The sequence below is a fragment of the Gossypium hirsutum genome, chromosome D02 (assembly GCF_007990345.1).
Source record: "Gossypium hirsutum isolate 1008001.06 chromosome D02, Gossypium_hirsutum_v2.1, whole genome shotgun sequence".
NCBI lineage: Eukaryota > Viridiplantae > Streptophyta > Magnoliopsida > Malvales > Malvaceae > Gossypium > Gossypium hirsutum.
In genome coordinates this window covers 54829354-54845970 of record NC_053438.1, presented here as the reverse complement: position 1 = coordinate 54845970, position 16617 = coordinate 54829354, and positions in this window count along the sequence as shown.

Here is a 16617-nt window from a genome sequence, read left to right as displayed (position 1 = left end):
TTTTGTGGTGCTCGTAGCTCGATGCCTATGCACATTGGTTGTCCAACTCAATTGAGGCTTGCTATGTGATCATGAGTCTGTCAATATATATTTTTCCAATTCTTTTTAGTATCTGGAAAATTCTTAGATCATTGAATTTCTGGGGTGCCTGGTTTAGGATTAAGGACATACAAAGGACAGTCGATTCAGGCTTATCATTTGGTATTGTTGGTTTCTCGTTATTTTACTCTGTGACTTCTTGAATCGACAAATAATCTTCCACCAAGTCAGCTATGAATATCATTGTTTTTATTGGTGGGTTTGTATTATATTGCTCTCGTGTTTCGGCCTTATCAAAAGAACTCGAAATTCTAGGACGATGAGTTTCATGCCTATCTGATTCTTCTGCTCACTTGGCATTTCCTCTATTAGCTCTATCCCTTCTCTGACCTATGTTTCATTCAATTTATTTGGATATTCATCTGTCTACTGAGATGGATAATAGTCTAGGAGTTCCCTCCCCTCACAAGCATCTATAGTGGCATTATTTCCTTTGCTCAATTTTGGACTTGATACATCTTGATCCCTTTCTAGGAATATACTAGTGTGGTAATTATCGTTTTGGGAAAGAGTTGAGGTTTCTCCCTGAATTTGACTTCACTTTAGCATTAATAATTGTTGGTTCTCCTATATCTCCCAGTCCTCATAGACCTCCTCTTCACAAATATCACCATCATAATCTAAGTCTTCGTCTGACCACATATAATCGAAACTATCTATTCTCCTGTTGACCGGTCTCCTACAATTACTATAGTTGTAATTTTTATTCTGAATGTACACTAAGGTCTTCCTAAGAAAACAGATAAGTAATGGTGAAGCTAGTTAGTTCAATGTGTAAATACTACTGTGAAAGAAATATCAATGAGGTAGTATCCGTAAGTATACAGATCCAACTGTCATATAGTTACAATGGAGTAGGTAAGTACTCCGAGAATTGTACCCAAGGGAGGCTAGTGCTAGATCAATTTTAACCTAAACACTTAAAGATCTAATTAGTACTCTAAATCAGTTATAGTACAAAAACATAAAAGGATTTTTTGAGAAATAATAAAATATAATAGGGAAAGAAATAACAAATTAAGAGATTGAAAAATAGAATAAATCAACTATGATTATGGGTGATTAGCTCGTTTCGATAATCCCCGTCAACCGTCGCTTCGGGTTCCTCGTTAATCAACTAGTCGCTATCCTAGTAGGATCTTTAGATCTTCTAGTCAAATAACAAGTCGGCAAGGACTACTTATCTTCCGACCTCACAGTCCAGACTGGTTTGGGCTGAAGGTGTTCATGGATAAGCCATACCGATTTTAGGTTAATTCCCACCTTGATGACTTCTTAAGGTTGTCAAACCTATGGTCCGTTGAGTAACCCTACAAAACAGTTAACAGATCATACCTCTACTCACTAATCCCCCATAGAAAGATTAGTGCCTCATTGTTTTCATAAACAATATACAAATGATATAAATATAGAACATGAAGAATGAATCGAAGTATAGAGTTTAAGAAAACGCCTGATTTGTATTTAGAATGAAGTGAATCCACAAGCTTGATTTTCTCCACAAATTAGATCTTTCGAGATAAACAAAGAAAAAATTGAAAATAAATCTCAAAACTTAAGAAGAAAGAAAAGCTAAACTAAAATTAAAAGTAGAATTTTAGACTAAGTCATTGGTGTTTATAACATGTGACAAATGAGCCTATTTATAGATTTCAGGTGGTCGTCATCCTTAACCCTAGGTTAGTTGACGTTCTCGGGCTTTAAGTTTGATTGTGTAGACCAAAACACCCTCTGGCTCGTATTTAATTCTCATTTAGATTCTAGGTCATGACGCACTAAGACCTGTGTTGCAAAACAGGAGTCAGTATACTTCTCTTAGGATATCTTTAGGGGTATGTCGCAATACCCTTAATCTTTATTGCGACATCGAAGGCAGTCTCGTGATTTTTTCGTTCTGCTCCTTATGTTGCGACATTGATCGTTTCATGTTTCGACATAGTAACCAGTATCGGTTTATTACTCCATCTAATGGTCTTCTGAACACTTACAAATTTCATTACCCTTAGGCCTCATTCAACCCCTAAGTTTAATAAAAGACTAAATTTGCACATTTTATTGTCTTAAAGAAAACTTACGAAAACATAACTAAAACCTAATGAAAATGTTGATTTCGAGCTCCTAAAGTGTGAAATTTAGTTTAATATGCTACACTAAATTACGACAAATCAATAGCTAGAGCCCCTGTCTCTTCTATCCCAGCAAAATTTAGGACCAATTTACAAGGAAAAGATAATTCCTCAAATATAGCTCAACCTATCTATGCCGGATAGGAAGAGAGCCCCCAAAATTCACCTAATATGTCACCAAATACTCATTAATCACTAACAATGCAAGATAATCAAAAAATTTCAAAAATATTTGTTCTAGAAAAATCTTTTTAGATCAATAAAGAATGGTATAAAAAACACTTCTATTCCAACAAAAATAAACAAAAAAGAAGAATATTAATTTAAAAATTATAATAATAAAAAAGAGAGTATTCCTTAAGAATATTATGAATTCATGAATACCCATAAAATTCATAGAAAATTCATAGAAAATTCTTTGAATGGTTTGAAGAATATTATTCAGAATTTATTAATACAATAAAAAATAATACTAGATGGCAAACCAATAAAGTCCCCCTTTAATGGAGATTCAATATATTCTCAAAAATACTAGAATAAAAACAAGTCCTTTAAGAATGAGAGCTCCTGGTGCAAGAGAACAAATTTCATCAAAAGACATTAAAATGATAGTAAAACAAAACAACTATACCAATATCAGTCTTCAACAATAGGAAAACAATTAGGTTATATTGAAAATTTGGTAAAAAGTCAACCAATAAAGAAGGAATTAGTAAAAGAGATAATTGAAAAGAGTTCTAAAGAACCAATATTTACACCTTATGAAATTCCAAAACCTTTCTAAAAATCCCAAAATGATTTCTTAATAGAAATCCCAAATAGACTTGACGCTTTGGAAAGTGACAAGTCAGAATTAGTTGCACCTGATACCCCAATCTTCCCAATCTTCCCAACACTCAGTAAATACATTACGCCAATCTTCCCAATTTGACTCTGACCAGTCAAATGAACAACAAATTAACAAAATGGCTTCGAAATAACCAAAAAATGTATATTATCCAAAAATCATTGCACCTAATCTTAATATAGAAGAAAAACATGTTTTCCAAAATAAATACAATGCTAATACAATTTATTAATAGAATATAAACGGAATGTCTGAATATAATATTCTCAATTTATTAGAACAAATGATAATGGTTTCAAATGTTTATAAAACTCAAAACCAAAATGGATAAATTACTGATCATGCTATAGTCAATCTTTTAGTTGCTAGATTTAATGGTCAATTAAAAGGATGGTAGGACCATGCACTCACTAAAACCCAACAAGAAGAAATCTTAAAAGCAATAAAAAAAGATAGTTAAGGAAGAATTATTTTAGATGAACAAGAGAAATCCAAGATGCAGTAGCAACTTTGATTTTCTCAATCTCTAAACACTTTATAGGAGATCTTTCTCATCTTAAAGATAGAAGTTCAGAATTATTATCATATTAAATGGTATAAAGATGTCATTATGACCAGAGTTATGCAAAGATCTGATAACCAACAACTATTTTGGAAAGAAGAGTTTCTAGCAGGACTTCTGACTTTATTAGGAGAAAACGTTAGAAATCAAATTAGAGAAAATTACAGAGGTATTATTCCATATGAAAAACTTTCATATGGTGAACTAATTAGTTTCACCCAAAATAAAGGATTAAGAATTTGTCAAGATTTAAAATTATAAAAAAATAACTTAAATAAGAAAGATACCAATGAAGGAAAGAATTAAGATCATTCTACCACCAATTTGACATTAGAAATAAACCTTCTTATTCAAAAACATGTTGCCCTGTAAAACCAAATAATAGGAGAAAGAATATTTCAGAATATTATAAAAAGCTCAAGCATAGAAAATATAGAAAAGAAAAGAAACAACAAAATTCAGAAAATAAAATAGATAAAACAATAAATGTTACAAATGTAGAAAACTAAGACACATCTCAAAATATTGCAAGATTAAAAGAAAAATCAATAATTTAAATCTAGATGAAGAAATAGAACAAAAAATTACTTAAATTCTTTTAGAAACAACTTCCTTTGAAAATGATACATCTAATGAATCAGATGAATTACAAATAGAAGAATTACATACAACATCTCAATCCTCTAATGAAAATGAACCTTCAATTAATATGTTAACCAAAGACCAAGAGTTCATGATTGAAGTTATTGATAAAATTCAAGACCTAAAACTTAAAAGATAATATCTTTTGAAATCAAAATCCTCATTAAAAGATAAACTAGAAAAAGAAAAAGAAATCATCTCTAGTTAATGACAAATGTACAATATACAAAATATAATATTTAATAAATATGGAAAAAAAACAAAACCTAGACAAATTAAAAATTCTGAATTACAACTAGAAATAAAAAAAAATTAAATTGGAGCTTTCTCAGTTTAAAATTGAACGACAAGAAATGAAAAAACAAATGCAAACTCTAAAACATGAAATCCTATAAAATAGTTCTTCAAAAACTGAACTTGATCCTAAAGAAAAATACACAGGAATATATGATGACTCCCATTGAAGTATCTATCCAAAGATATTAAATAAAAATAAATATTATTATAAATAATGAATTTCAATTAGAAATAATAGCCATTTTTTTATACAGGAGCAGATCAAAATTGTATTAGAGAAAGGATTATTCCAAAAAGATATTATAACAAAACATCAGAATCTCTTAAAGATACAAACGGTAAACACTCAAAATTACTTACAAAATCCCCAATGCAGAAATCTACAACAAAGGTATAAAATATAAAACATGTTTTGTAATAGTAAAAGATATTACCCAAGATGTCATCTTAAGAGCCACATTCATATACTTAGGAGCCACATTCATATACTTACTCAAGCCATAAAGAGTAACAAATTATTCAATCTCTATCAAAGTTTTTAAACACTAAAGTAGAATTTCTTTTTGTAGAAAAACCCAAAATAAGAAATCTCAACTTATTAATATCTTTATCCATCCATAATGGGCAAATCAATAATTAATTGAACAATTAGAAAAAAGAGAAGTTCAAAAAAGGATAAATCAAATCAATGAAGAAATAGAATCAACAATCTATTTTGGCATTCCTAATGCTTTTTGGAGTAGAAAAAAACATGAAGTGACATTACCATATGAAAATAATTTTGATGTAATACAAAAACCAACAAGAGCAATACCAATACAAATGAACAAAGAAATGGAATAATTTTGTAAAAAAATACAATATCTTCTTAATAAAAAAATTAATAAAGAAAAACAGTTCCCTTTGGAGTTGTTCACCATTTTATGTAATGAAAAATGCAAAACTCGAAAGTCTGCAATGCCAATATTTTCTCAAAATTTGACATGAAAACAAGATTTTGAAAAATCCAAATAAAAGAAGATACAAAACAACATTTATTGTACCATTTGAACAATATGTCTAACACCCCAAACCCGGCCCAGATGTTATGGCCGGATCTAACGATGTCACATGATACGGTGTTTGAAAATCGTGCCGACGCATTAAAACCATTTCCATTGAATTCCTTATCTTAATATCTTATTAGTTCCAAAATTGTGTTGCTCATTTAATCGATAGTTTCAAAACGTTATTCGTTTGCGAAAGCTTTTAAAATAGATTAAACAATCGTGCATTTAGGAAAAATATTTGTTTCTTTTGAAAACCAAGGTTTCCTACTACTAGCAGTTGTAATCCATAAGGTAAGATAATTAAAACCCAAAACCAGGGTCCGAAAGTCCAATTACAACCCAAAAACTTAGCCAGTGAAAATAGAATAGAAATAAAACCAATTATCATAAATATGGGTTAAAAACCATGAAACTCCAAAACTGTGGTCACCGCCGAGTCCTCCGCCGCACCGATCCGTCTAGATCTGGGTGTTACCTGTGCACATTTAAACAAAATGGGTGAGTTTACGAAAACTCAGTGTGTAATCCCACAGAAAACAAACAATAGTAAATCACGGTGCACAGTTAAAGCAGTCCTGGGCCTAAGCCCTTTTTCAGTATCAGTAACAGTTTGAGCATTAGCCCATCTCAGTACAGTATCAAATATGCAGTAAGGCTTTAGCCCACCACTGTTTCAGTAGCATTCATTCAGTATTCAGTAACAAAGTCCTACCCAACTAGCTTCTACACACCATCTCCGTCCAACCCTACACTCCATGTGGAGATCAAATCAACCCACCCATCCCTACACTCTAGGTAGTACCGAATGCGGCACAAAACATTAATTTGCAACTGAGTTGCCAGTATGTTAGGCTTTAGAGCCTTCCAATACACTTCCTCCAAATATAATTAACCCAACCCCATGCAATGCAACATACAAGTCATGACATGCTATCTCAAGACATCAGTACATATAAGCAGTTCAGTATACAAGCATACTATCATCATGCTCAACACATATATAAATCAAACAGTCAGTTCATACAATTAGGGGTCTAAGTGATGCTTACCAACCCTACAGTAGGTTTACAGTCTACTTAGGCGACCCGTGCAACCTTAGCAATCAATTCAGTGAAAATGGGCTCACACGCCCATGTGGTCTACCCGGGTGGTCCACTCGACCCAAATTGGCCTTGGCCCATGGTCCATTTTTAATGTAACCCGCGCTAACTAAATATTCATATATGTTTTCACAATTTAGTTATATGTTCCTTCAAAGTTGTCTACTTGAGTTACTGTTACTAAATTATTTATATCTTGAGCTACAGAATTCCAAATTAACGTTCGCTTGATGTCTTTGAAACTAGGCTCAAATAGCTTTCTACCATAAAATTTTTAAATTTTTGGTTTAGCTAATAAGTACAGTAAAATCTTCAATCTTATCCCTATTCTGCTGTCTGACAGCTTCGACCTTTCTTTGCTAAAAATTAATCATCTCTTAGTAAAAAATTTGGATGATGTTACCATTTGTTTCTATTGAAAATATACTCATTATTAATTTAAACATGTAAATTTTAAGCCCTAATTATTATTATCCAATTTTTGATGATTTTCCAAAGTCAGAACAGGGGAACTCAAATTCATTCTGACATTGTCTCACAAAACTTATTATATTTCATGATTTACAATTCCATTATCTACACCGTTTCTTCTATGAGAAACTAGACTCAATAATATTTAATTCCATATTTTGTTCATTATCTAATTCGATTTCCACAATTTATGGTGATTTTTCAAATTTAGCTTACTCCTACTATCCAAACAGTAAGTAATTTTGGCTTTTCGGCGAATCCCATTTTCTGCTTTTCGAGTACACACCTGGTTTTGTTTGATGCTAAAATAGTTCCCGAGAACTCCAAATTCTATAATCGAACAAATAACACTAATTTAATCTCACATAACGTGATCCCAAATTGAACTCGTACCGAGGTTTTAACCCATAAGCGACTAAACCTTACCTTCAATCGATGAACAGTAATTCCCACACAAACTAAGACTCCGATTGATGATTACGAGCCCTTGAATCTTCCCCTAATTGGCATAAACAGAACACTTCAAAAGAAAGTTAACAAATGGAGACAAATCACTTATCTAAAACTTACCGAACAATCGCAGACAAATGTGGAGCGACACGAAACAGAGTAGGAAAAGAAAAATCAAGAAGATGAAGGGTCAAACAGAGCAGAAATTTGGCAGCAATGAAGAGAAAAACGGCAAGAGGGTAGAGGGATTTTGGGGAAAAGAAAAAAAACATGAACAGAATATTTGATAACCACCCCGATCTCTTATTTCTCTCCATCAAACTCCCCACTAAATCCACTACTCAGATTTTTAGTCCATCTCAAACTCTCCTGGATGCACAAGCAAAAATAATGCCCACTCCAAGATTTGAACACAGGATCTCCTTCACACCAACACTCCACTTATCCACTAGACCAGCAGACCCATTTTGTTAATTATTTGCCAACTTCTACTTAAAAGCCTACTGACCAAAGATAAAATTTGTCCAAGCCCTGACTTGAACTTAGGACCTTCCAAACACACCCAGAACACATAACCACTAAAGGAGACAGATATTTTGTGTCACACATTCACAATACCCAAAATTAAAATTTTAGGGCGTTACAATATGAATGAAATGTGATGCCTTTTGGATTAAAAGAATGCTCCATCTGAATTTCAAAGAATGATGAATGATATTTTTTTTACCAATAATCCCAATTTACAATATATACAATGAAGATGTATTAGTGTTTTTCAAAAATTTAGAAAAACACTTCAAACATTTATCCATCTTTGTGAAAGTAATAAAAACAATGGTTTAATAATTCCTAAATCCAAGATAAGTTTGTTCCAAGGTAAGGTTTCTAGGTCATTACATTACCCAAGGAATTATTACCCCAATAGAAAGGTCCATATAATTTGCCAGCTAATTCCCAAACAAAATTGTAGACACCTGTTTTTTATCCGAGCTCAACTGAGGGCCCATTTAAATTTTTGTTCTCTCTTGGGTCATTTGAAGCCCACCTGATTTTAGATTTGAGACCTTTATTTTTCTTTTTTATTATTCTTCTTCTTTCTTGTTTGGGCCTACCAAGGCCCAAATTATTATTATCATCACTACTACTCTTATTATTATTGATATATATTATTATTATCAGTTTTTACAAATAATCAAGATTAAAAAAGACAATATATAAACATTAAACGAAATAAAAAAGATGAGGCTTTTCATTATTTTTGGTCTTTAAAAAAAAGGTAAAAAAACACAACAATTACAAGCATTCTATTTCTTTCTTTGTTTTCTTTTATTCTATCTTTTTTTGTCATAGGCATGTCATGAGGGATTGGATTTTGGGTTCCAATGAAGAGGACGTCATTGGATCGTCGATCCTCCACCCCTAGAAGCCTCCAAAAATCTCCTTTTTTTCCCTCCCCTTCCTAAAATAAAGGTTTCTATTACTAAAGAAAAAGCTTGATTTAGGGAAAAGTTTTGATTTTTTTTTTAAAGAAAGTTTAGATTTTTTTAAAAAATATATATGTTTTTTCTAGTTATTTTAAAGGAAAGTTTAAATTTTTAAAACAAATTTTATTTTTTTCCAACTATTTCAAAGTAAAAGTTTTAATCTTTAAGAAAAATAATATTTTTTAAAAAAAAGGAGAAAATTTAAATTTTGAAAAATAAAAATCTATTTTTTTTAGTCATTTTAAAGGAAAGTTTAAAATTTTAAAATAAAGTTTTGATTTTTTTCAACTACTTTAAAATAAAAGCTTTAATCTTTAAGAAAAATAGTTTTTTTTTAAAAAAGAGAAAGTTTAGATTTTGAAAAATAAAAATATGTTTTTTAAGTCATTTTAAAGGAAAATTTAAAATTTTAAAAAAAATTGATTTTTTTAATTATTTCGAAATTATGTTTTGATTTTTAAGAAAATTAATTATCTTTTTTAAAGAAAACTTTAATTTTACAAAAAAAAATCCGGCCACCGTACACGACGGCTCCACCGGAGGCAGGAGAGTCGTTGGGCTCTCCGGTGGTGGAGCCATGGCCAACATAGAAGTTGGAAGAGAAAGAGGAAGAGGTTTTTTTTTTAAAAAAAAATGAGGTTAAAATGAAATAATGAATAAGTTTTTTTTTCATTTATAGGTGCCAAAAATGGGTAATTTATTCCCACCCCCCTTACTTTTTAAATTTACAAAAAATATCCCTTTTTTGCAGCAATGCCCTTGCTCTCTAACCTATTTACACCCGTAACTCTTTTATTTATTTAAACATTCAATTTAATCTGAAATTTAAAAATTAAAAGTAAATTAATTGCTACATCAATCCTCTATTTTTCATAGTTTTTTATCTTTTAATCCTAAAATCAAGCTATGTCATTTTGTTTCCATCTTTAATAAATAATTTACACTTATTTCTTCCATTTCACTTGCATTTATACATTATATATTTAATGCTAATTATGCATTTTATTTTAATGTTTTATATTTATTCAAACTTGTATATTTTTTTTATTTATTCTTATTTAATTTTATTTATTTTCATGTCTATTTATATATATATTGCACATTCTTCTTACATACATTTTAATATTATTTATTTATGTTACTTTATTTCTTTTATTGTATTATGAATAAGATGTATTATTGTTATTATTATTATCATCATGTTAATGTCTTATTTATTTTATTTATTTAATTTTTCTTTTTATTATTGACATTTTGAAAGAGTTTTTAACTTTTCATTAACTTTAACCAATTTAATTAATTTTTCTATTTTATTACTAGTCATTTTAAAAGAGGGAACTTTAGGTCATTTTTCTATCCTATAATTGTTGACATGAAGTTAGTTAAGTAGGTGTTATATTTTAATGAAACCATAAGGTTTTTACATTTGAATTTAGGTTAGTCCTTCAGATCTTACCTACCATTTACCTTAGAAAAATTATAAATAATATGTAAGATATTTTTTTAGGGTTTTAAATTAGTTTTAAATATCATATAGGATTAGAATATTAAGTTAATATGTAAATATTTTTTAGGACTTTATTCAAGATTAAAACTAAAGATTTTTGTAGGTGAATTGTAAATCATGAGTAGATCTTTCTAAGTATTTTATTTTAGAAATTTTTTTAAGAAAGCTAATAAATGTTATTTAAGATTTATTATTTTATGATTTTGACGAATTTAAACCTTAGATCAAGAATTTTAAAGTAAGATAAATCATAAACCCGACAAAGGATACTTTTGTAAGATCTTGATAGGTTCAAATTTATTAATTAAATCTTTTAAATAATAATAATAATAATAATAGTAAAAGATCGAATAAATCGTAGATGTATTTTAATATTTCTCTTAATTCATTGGTAATTTCTAGGTTTTTTTAGAATTCTAAAATAGAATTAATTTTAGGAATTGAAGGTATTTTACTGGAAATATTTAAGTATCCTTTAAGGTTCCCGTTAAAAGTAAAAATCTCTAATTTAAGTTTCAAATTAAATAAGTTTGGTGAATACATTTTAATCGAGCTACAAGCAAACCGGAGGCATTTTTTTTAGAGTTTTTATTTAAGAATTCCATAAGATTTTAGCCCAGATTAAAATATTAATATGCTTTAATAATAAAAAAAGTCTAGCTCCTAAGACTTCGTAGGACTATCCTCGAATAGGCATTGTGGGGGTGCAATAACCTTCCCCACATGTAACCGCACTCCCGAACCCGAAATTTGGTCATGAGATCGAGTCTAGACTTTTTGGATTTTTTGTAGTATTAATTCTAGACTTTTAGACGATAGGTGGCTAACCAACCTAGCCCTAATTGGTTAGTGGCGACTCTATGCTAATTTAGGCCCTCCATGTCTAGCTTTGCTTACTAGGCCCCCGTACCCTTATGTAGGCAACATTATGACAAAAATCCTTGATAAAGTCACACTGCATAGATTCTTAGGAAGCTTCAATTATGTCATAGACTTTTATCCAGGTCTTAGCAAATTATATAACCCTTATATGACAGGCTCAAAAAGAATCCACAACCTTGGACGAATGACCACACCAATATTATTACCCAAATTAAAAACAGATTACCAAACTTCCTTGTTTACATTTAGCTTATCCAAATGTCACCAAGATAGTAGAAAAAGATACTTCTGAAATAGGGTATGGTGATCCTAAAACAAGTTAAAGGAGGAAAAGAGCAAATAGTTCTGTTTACCTCTAGACATTGGAATCCAACTCAACATTCAAAAAGAAATTTTATCAATTGTTTTATGCATTAAAAAATTTCAAAGTGATTTATTAAATCAAAAATCTCTTTTACAAATTGATTGCAAATCAGCAAAAGAAGTTTTACAAAAAGATGTTCAAAATATTGCTTAAAAATATATTTTTGCAAAATGGCAGACAATTTTAAGCATATTTGATTTTGATATTGAATACATCAGAGAAACTACTTTTTTGTCTGATTTTCTCACCAGAGAGTTTCTTCAAAAATGTCACCCAAACTCAGAGACAAAGGAAAAGGAAAAATAGGGGAACCTTCTTGAAAAACCCAAATTTTCTCTAAACCAATTAAGTTGTGGTATGAAATTTGTCTTGAGGAAGAAAATAAGAGATTTTCATCCTCATCAAAATCCTCCAAAAATGCATCCCATCAGGATGCACAAGATCCAAATGGAATTGGTTCACAAATAAAAAAAATTGGATTGAATCCCTTTCTTAATCCCCAAAAGTGGTATTAATCTTTTCTCAATTAAAATAGGAAATTCCTCTCAAACAAATTGCTGGTGAAACAACAAAGATTTCAAAACAGAAAGAGATTCTTTTACACAAACAAAAATATCTCAAAAATATTTTAAAAGAAACATCTCTCCAGGGTGTTTTCCCAAAAGTAGCAGTGTCTGCACAGACTGCTACCCAAAAAACCTCACAATATTTTCCAAATAAGTATTTTGAAAAAATTATTATTATGAAGGAAGAATTTTCAAAAAAACCTCCACATATACTTGTAACAGAACTTTTTAATGGATGGCATTTTAAGCCACCAGATTCTCAAAAACCTCAGTAGTATTATGAAAACATACCGGTTCAAACTGGATCAGTATTGTTCAAACACTATACAAACCCAAAAGATTTAAAAATTATCACCCATTCAATAGCCTAAATAATTAAAATTCTTCGACCAAGATATTGGGTGAAAACCCAAATTCTCCAAAGAAATTTTCAGCCAAATTTACCACCAAAATAAACCACCATCCATATTTCACATATTGGGATTACCAAATGGCTTGATACAATGCCTTCCTAATGAACAATTAACATATGAGACATTCCTGACTCATATATTCCAAATATGGTACCCAATTCAAATTCCCAAATTGGTTCCAATAATGGTGGAACTGGTATGGACCATCATCTTCCAAAATCCTACTAGAAAAAATTCAAAATTTATGACCCAAACTCTTTGACAAATTCCAACTTAAATAGACCAAAATCACATCTATTGAACAATTCATTTTTTTCTCAAAATTGTGCATTTATTCAATTGTGTCTTGGAATTATGCTTATGAACAAGATCTACGTGTTGGATTTCCACTATTAGTTCTAAATTTCAGAACGAAATGGTGGGAAAATTTTGATGTTGAAAAATATGATTCCATTTATTTGGATAATTTCTTCAATAAAAATCCAAGATTATGTAAGTACGCGGTCCCGAATCAAATTACAACAGAATTCATTCAAGCAAAATCAACTACTAATGCAATGTTAGCTCATGCCAAGACCAAGAAGGAATATAAAAAACTCATGGCTGAAATGCTCAACTCAATGGATTCTAGTTCAAAAGACGAGAAATTTACAGCGTCTTCAATTAAAACAATGGATCTTGCAAACGATACTACCTCAGTAACTATCACCAGAACTAAGAAAAAATTATGATAATTTTGCAAAGCTAGGAGATGAATGAAGGAAAAAAATAAAAGATGAACAAAAGTGATTCCCTACCAAAAGCAACCAAGAATGAACAATGAGATTCCCTGTAGAGTAAAGACAAAAATGAACAATAGTGATTCCCTGCAGAGCAAAAACAAAAATGAATAGGAGTTATTCCCTACCAAGAATGAACAGTGAGATTCCCTGCAAAAAATATTGTAATCAGAAAATATATTCTCTGCAAATTATACTAATAATCTAAAAAGCATATATTATGCAATCTTTGCAATAATGTAACGAATTGAATTCCCCAAGAAAAATGTTGTAAAGAGGCAAGAGCCCTCTATAAAAGGCTCTCATATTTGTAATAAAAGACATGACTTCAAACACTCAATAGAGAGATCAAAAATTTGTTTCATAAATATTCATCGCTTTGAAACTATTTTGTTTTTCAAAATTTCTATTTTCAAGCAAATCAAATTTAAGTTTCATTTTAAGTTTTCAAATTTTATTTCTCAAATTTTATTACGACTTCCATTCACTCAATCCTCAGATCCTAAGGACTATTATTAAATATAAATAATTATATAAATATGTATACTTAATAATATGATAAATTATATAATATTAAAATTTTATTTTAATAATAAATTTTAAAAATAATATTCTTAATATATTATTTAAAATATTTATATTAATATTTTAAAAATAAATATATTTATATTAAAATTTACAAATATTTCATATTATAAATGTTTATAGTAATGTTCAAATATTTTAATTAAATATTTTAATTATATAAATATGAATATTTTTTTAAATTACGCTTAAATAAATATTATCATTTAAATTAAGTATCAATTTGGCATTTTTATTATTAAGTTTATATATGATATTTGAGAAAAATATAATGACGGTAAGGACAATATATCGCAAAGAAAAAGAAATAGAAAAACAAAGTACACACAGATTTTACGTGGAAACCCTTTCGGGAAAAAACCATGGGCGGAGGAGAAGAAAATTTACTATGTCGAATTCGAATTTAATTACAAGAGGAGTAGACTATGCCTATTTATATGCTTGTAAACCTTATTCTAATAGGAGTGAAACTCCTTATTCTAATAATATCAAATAGATGGAGTTTAATAAGGTTTAAAAAACCTTATTCTAAAATAAAATAAAAGAAGTATAATTATATAGGGATTTTACTTTTATTTTATTTTACCACAATATTTAATTTAAATAAGGATTTGGGTCACTTAATTCTAATAATCTTCACCTTGACACAAATTTTTAATGAACAAGTTTTTCATCACAAACTCTAAACGAACAAGTTTCTCCACCTCTTCCATAAAACCCCTTAAGGGTTTATTTTCAACAATGAACACCAATCAAGTTTAAGCAGTGCTCAAACTTGGTTATAGGAAGTGACTTGGTCATCATATCCGCAGGATTTTCATGGGTACTAATTTTGCTCACAACAATATCACCACGAGCAATAATATCACGAACAAAATGATACCGAACATCAATGTTTTTTGTTCTCTCATGAAACATTTGATCTTTTGTAAGGAAGATGGCACTCTGACTGTCACAAAATACTGTATTGATTTGAAGGTCTTCATTGAGTTCACTAAAGAGTCCCTTCAACCAAATAGCTTCTTACAAGCCTCAGTAATCGCCATGTACTCAACTTCAGTGGTAGACAAAGCGACTGTAGTTTGCAAAGTGGCTTTCCAACTGATTGCACAACCTCCGATTGTAAAGACATAACCTGTGAGAGTTTTTCTTCTATCGACGTCTCCAGCAAAATCAGCATCAACATACCCAATAACTCCATCTCTAGTTCTTCCAAACTGTAAGAAAACATCGATAGTACCTCGTAAGTTTCTTAAAACCCACTGAACTGCTTTCCAATGTTCTTTACCGGGATTCGCCATGTATCTGCTAACTGCACTAACTACATATGATAAATCTGGACATGAACAAACCATGGCATATATGAGAGATCCTACTGCACTAGAGTACAGAACATGTGACATGTACTCAATCTCATCATCTGATTGTGGAGACAAAGCTGATGAAAGTCTGAAATGGGCTGCTAAAGGAGTACTAATAGGCTTAGCATTCTGCATATTGAATCAGCAAAGAACTTTCTCAATGTACCCCTTTTGACTTAGGTACAATTTACTTATTTTTCTATCTCTGAGAATCTCCATACCAAGTATCTTCTTTGCTAGTCCCAAGACTTTCATCTCAAATTCTTCATTTAGTTGGGCTTTGACCTTTCTTATCTCTCCTTTATCCTTCGCTGCTATCAACATGTCATCAACATAAAGGAGTAGATACACAAAAGAACCATCACTGTTTTTCTTAAAGTAAACACAACTGTCAAAGCTACTTCTTTTAAAATCATGAGAAGTCATAAAGGAATCAAACCTCTTATACCACTGTCTTGGTGACTGTTTCAAACTGTAAAGGGACTTTTTCAGCAATCAAACATAGTCCTCTTTTTCTGAGACTGTAAAACCCTCTGGTTGTTGCAGTTTTTACATATAATTGCTCAAGCTCTAAATCATGCATGGCCATAATATGAAGCAAAGCTCGAATTGAACTATGTTTCACAACTGGAGAGAACACATCTGTGAAGTCCACTCCTGGAATTTGACTGTAACCCTTTACAACAAGCCTTGCTTTATATCTGGGTTCTTCAACTCTTGCAGTCCCTTCTTTCTTCTTAAACACTCATTTACAACGAACAACCTTTTTACCTTTAGGAAGTTTCACAAGATCCTATGTTTTATTTTTGTGTAGTGATTCCATCTCCTCTTGCTTAGCAAACATCCACTTTTCTGAGTCTTCACAACTCACCGCCTTAGAATAATTAGATGGCTCTTGGTTTGCATCTATATCTTTAGCCACATTTAAAGCATAAGCAACTAGATCAGCCTCTGCATACTTCTTTGGAGATTTAATTTCTCTTCTAGTTCTATTTTTGGCAATAGAGTATTGTGGCGAAGAAGCAACTCTATT